Below are 5,833 nucleotides of genomic sequence, written 5' to 3' on the forward strand. Positions count from 1 at the left end.
CGATTCAACCCGGTAAGGATTGGATCTCTGTGCATAATGTGCTAGTCCCTGGATCGACTCGCTAGCACACACAGTTCGATGAATAAACAGAATAGCAAATGCGTCATTTATTACAACGTATGATCCAGAATATATTTATTACAACTTGCATAGCTCATGGCTAGCTCAAATAATAGAGTTCAAAGCGGAAAACAAATAAATTCAAAGAGCTCCATCACGCCACAGGCGAACATGTTGAGTGGAAGCTCGCGACCTAAAAGCGATACCTTACTCGTCCTCGGAGTAACCTGCAACATAAAACGTTGCAGCCACGCAGGGTCAATACACTTGGAATTGTATTGGCAAATGTCACTATTTGGTGGATATATATAATGGCGCCTAACAACTACGTGCTCATTTGGCAGGTGGAGTTTTGGCTAATTTGCAGAAAGCAATAGTTTCCCTATCCTTTATAAATCATTTTATTCTTTAGAAACATCGTCTAAAAACATATTAGCACAACCCATGCTGCAGCAAGACGAGTCGGCTTCATATGCTCCTAAACATCTATGGACATGCTAGCATAGACCCATGTAGACACAAGCCAGCCTAGCTTTGCATGCTCCTAAACCCATTGTTTGTCCTATCAAGTTTTATTAAGAAATTGGAATGCTGAGATCTTCCAAACAGTAACATGCCTAGTTGCTCATAGTTGTCCGTAACCGGGGACACGGCTAAGTACTTAGTTTGACACTCTCGAGAGGATTGTACACTTTACCCACATGACCTAGTCATCCCCTTTTACCATGATGCTCAATTTGCTCAAATGGTCGGGAAAAGACTAAGTCGAGACCGTTTTCAGAAGTAGGACCCCAAGCCATCTGGACGGACCCATGCCAACCTACACAACTACATCTGCTAGTCACGTCGAGTCGGGTTCCTACAACTTACTTAGTCAAGCCAGAGCCCATATGACATGCGGCTGTACACGGAAGCTACTAAACAGGAAACCTGTCAAATCTCTTTATTTCTGGGTGGCCATCCACAAGTGTGATACACACGACCGCCATAGATATGACTCCGTTGTAACCACTCAACATAAACCCAGCAAACCACTTCCACCCAGATGATATATTATCTTAGGTTGTTTTATTACATAAAATCATACTTTCATAATACCACATATCACATCATGAGATCCCAACCACGCATCTACAATAGCAATGCTAAGCATACTACAGTACGGTGGCGACAAAAGAATCAAGTGTTGAACATGTGGTTGTTCTAATAGGTGTTCATAGCATAGCAATATATATATTTAAAACAATCCTACACATGGATAGCTACTGAAAATAACTACAAAGTGCATAGAAAAAAAATAGTAGGACAGAACGGTGTGTGACACTTGCCTTCGTTGTTGTTCAGATAATCACCGCAGTCGCACTCGTTGCACTCCGGACAATCTAACGAAGCAAACAATTTACAATCAATTACAAAGCAATGCAAACAGAGAAGTTACACAATGAAAATATGCATGCATGTTCTGGAAACAATTTTGGTTCATAAATACTTTCAAAACAATTCATTTATTCAATAGTTTTCAAATAGCATGTTTAATCAAACAGTAACTTATGCATAAAATAATTTCGAAAACCCAAAATAGGCATATTGCTACAGAGACAATTTCATTATCTTTCATTTGGCGTTGGACTCAATTTAAAATCATTTGCCAAAGTTAAAATATATCAAAAGTAGTATAAACACTAGTTTTAAATTTGAAAATCTGTAAGTTTCCAAAAGATACAAAGTAACAGCACTGCTGTGTTCTTCTTAATTTTCTGATTCCAACGGTATATCGTATGTAATGTTTCGAGTTACGAAACTATAGTTATGATTTTTACAAGTTTAAACATTTCGTGGCTTTTTAATAATTTTGTCTGAAAAGTTGTCAGAAAAAGTTTCTCCGATGAAGAAAATTTCTACACAAAAATTGTAGAGGATTGAATTACAAACTTAATGTAACAAACGTCACCTAAAACCGAGTTATAGATCATTTGATTTGAAATTTTGAAGTTAGATATAAAATATGAGCTAACACACATCGCACCGATCCGTGATTGGGTATGAACTGGTGTAACAGAGAACGATTTAGTCTAAAGCGTACATCTATTTAAGTAGTGCTGCCGATGACTTACACTGGCAGAAATCACGGTGGCGGCTCGGACTTGCTCCGCGGTGGATCTCCGGTGTTTTTTTTTTGCTGGGAAGAAAAAGAACGCGGACGAGACGCAGCTCGTCGAGGTGAAGCAGGGCGTGATCAACGTCAACTTCCGCGTCCTCGTGCGGCGCTGCTGCTCGGCCGAAGTCACAGGCGCGGCGGCGAGCTCCGGTGGCGTCGGGCGGCTGCTTCGGCAACCTTCTTCCCCGAGGTCCTGGCGGAAACGACGAACTCCGGCGAGGAATTTGGACGGCCTGGCGGCGTAATTTTTAGGGTTTCAAAGGGGAAAATATGGAGGAGATGTTGGGTATTTATAGGAGGATTTTCGGGCAAGGACGCCAACAAATTCTGGCGAAATCGAGCGAGTTTTCCTCGGCAGATCGAAGACGTACGCGTCCTGGACTCACGTCCAGAGGTAGATGAAGATTGCGGGCCCCACGGGTCAGGAAAAAAAAAAGAGTAGAAGAGAAAGAAAATACGAACGTGGGCTGCCTCACGTACTGCTGGCCTGGCCGTTCCTGGCACGTGCGTGCGCGTTCGGCTGGTCCGGCCGGCCGGCTTTTTTTTTTTCCTTTTTTTTTCTAGTTTATTTCTTTTGTAGAATTTGATTTAGATTTCTGATTTACTGAATTAAATTCGTAAAAAATATTAGTATACTGCTGGACACCGTGGAACACCGTTCCAATCGGGCGAGCACATAGACGCATATAGTTTATGTGTTTGAACTAATAAACTATTAGCAAAACTTGGTATATTTTATGCATTAAAAGAATTAAAACTCTTTTAAAACTGAAACTTTGGCATGGTGCAATGATGCAATGCATGAATTTGAAAATATATGGATTTTGGGATGTTACAAACCTAACCCCCTTAAGATGAATCTCGCCCTCGAGATTCGGAGTGGCTAGCAAATAAGTGTGGGTGGTCTTCTCGAAGATCATCCTCTCGTTCCCAAGTGGCTTCCTCCTCGGAATGATGATCCCACTGAACCTTGCAAAATTTAATTGTCTTGGTGCGAGTTAACCTCTCCGCTGTGTCCAGAATCTTGATAGGTTTCTCCTCATATGTGAGATCACTTTCTAGCTGAACCTCATCCAACGGAACTGTATCCCTTAGCGGCGTATCCGCCATCTCCGGGTGACACTTCTTTAACTGGGACACATGGAACACATTATGTACTGCTGCCAATGCCTCGGGCAACTCTAACTCATAAGCTACCTCTCCCTTGCGAGCAAGGATTTTATAGGGTCCAATGAATCGCGGTGCCAATTTTCCCTTAATACCAAACCTCTTAACTCCACGTAGCGGTGAAACTCTAAGATACGCTCTATCTCCTATCTCATATGTCACCTCTCTACGCTTAGAATCCGCATAACTCTTCTGTCTTGATTGTGCTACTTTCAGCCTGTCACGAATAAGTCGAACCTTCTCTTCAGCTTCCTTGATCAAGTCGGGTCCAAATAAACTGCGCTCTCCAACTCCATCCCATAACAACGGTGTTCTACACTTCCTGCCATACAGTGCTTCGAATGGAGCCATCTCAATGCTAGATTGATAGCTATTGTTATAGGAGAACTCGGCATATGGTAGATTCTCATCCCAACTAGATCCATAATCTAGAGCACGAGCTCTCAACATGTCCTCTAATATTTGGTTTACTCTTTCAGTCTGCCCATCAGTTTGTGGGTGAAATGCTGTACTAAACTCCAATCTAGTACCTAATGATTCATGCAATTGGCGCCAAAAGTGAGAAGTGAATTGAGTACCTCTATCAGAAACAATTTCCTTCGGAACTCCATGTGAACACACAATCTTGCTCATATAAATTTTGGCTAATTTGGCACTTGTGTATGTGGTCTTCACGGGTATGAAGTGAGCTACTTTGGTCAAATGATCAACAACAACCCAAATTGAATCATACCCGGATCTAGTCTTGGGTAATCCCGTGATGAAATCCATTCCAATCTTGTCCCACTTCCAATCAGGTATGGGCAATGGTTGTAGCAATCCTGCTGGTTTCTGATGTTCAGCTTTTACTCTACTACACACATCACATAGGGCAATATACTCTGCAATTTCTCTCTTCATATTGGACCACCAAAATCTATCTCGCAAGTCCATATACATCTTAGTATTACCTGGATGAATAGAATACGGAGAATCATGAGCCTCCTGGAAAATCAGCTTCCTAATCTCATGGTCATTGGGCACACATAAACGCTTCCCAAACCATAGTGTCCCTTGTTCATCCAAACGGAAACCTTCCGCTTTACCCTTGCTCATGTTCCCTTTTATTTCCTCCATCTCAATGTCTCCTTTCTGGGCTTCTCTGATTCTATCAAACAGAGTTGGCATCACTTCCATTGATGCTAAATATCCTTGTGGCACTATTTCCAGCCTGAGATCCTTGAATTGTTCACACAATTCCAAAGGTATCTCTCCTGCGGTTATACCGTTCACATAAACCTTACGGCTAAGTGCATCGGCTACAACATTTGCTTTTCCGGGTGGTATTGCAAATTCATATCATAATCCTTTATGAGTTCCAACCATCTCCTTTGTCTCATATTCAGCTCCTTCTGAGTGAATATATACTTTAGACTTTTATGGTCGGTGTACACATCACAATGCTTCCCCATCAGATAATGTCTCCACACCTTTAGTGCGTGCACGACTGATGCTAGCTCCAAGTCATGGGTAGGATAATTCCTTTCATGATGCTTGAGTTGGCGCGAGGCATAAGAAACCACTCTTCCATCTTGCATCAATACACTACCAAGTCCTTGACGAGAGGCATCACAATATACTTGGAAATCCTTCGAATATCGAGCAAACATAAAACAGGTGCACTTACTAGGCGTTGCTTCAATTCTTGAAAGCTGGTCTCGCACTCCTCGGTCCAAGTGAATTTCTTCTCCTTCTTCAATAATTCGGTCATCGGTTTGGCAATCTTGGAGAAATTTTCTATGAATCTCCGGTAATATCCTCGCAAGTCCTAGGAAACTCCGGATTTCCCTGCATTTTTAGGCGACTTCCACTCGATTCATGGCTGCTACCTTACTTGGATCAACTGCAACTCCTTCTGCTGAAACAATATGTCCAAGAAATCCCACTTTGTTCAACCAAAACTCGCATTTGCTAAATTTAGCATACAACTTGTGTTCCCTAAGTTTCTCCATGATCAAACGCAAATGCTTCTCATGCTCATCTTCATCTTTAGAGTATATCAATATATCATCAATGAATACCACTACGAATTTATCCAAGTACTCCATGAATACCTTGTTCATCATGGTCATAAAATATGCTGGGAGCATTTGTTAGTCCAAAAGGCATAACCGTATACTCATATAAACCATACCTAGTAGTGAACGCGAGTCTTAGGTATATCCTGCTCTCGAATCTTCAATTGGAAATAACCCGATCGAAGATCGATCTTAGAGAACACCTTTGCTCCTTTCAATTGGTCAAACAAGTCATTGATATTGGGCAGCGGGTACTTATTCTTAATGGTCACCTCATTGAGAGAGCGGAAATCCATAACTAGTCTCTTAGTAGAATCCTTCTTCTCCACAAATAAAACAGGCGCTCCCCAGGATGATGAACTAGGCCGAATAAAACCCTTTTGCAGTTGCT

This window comes from Lolium rigidum, chromosome 3 (genome assembly GCF_022539505.1).
Source record: "Lolium rigidum isolate FL_2022 chromosome 3, APGP_CSIRO_Lrig_0.1, whole genome shotgun sequence".
Lineage (NCBI taxonomy): Eukaryota > Viridiplantae > Streptophyta > Magnoliopsida > Poales > Poaceae > Lolium > Lolium rigidum.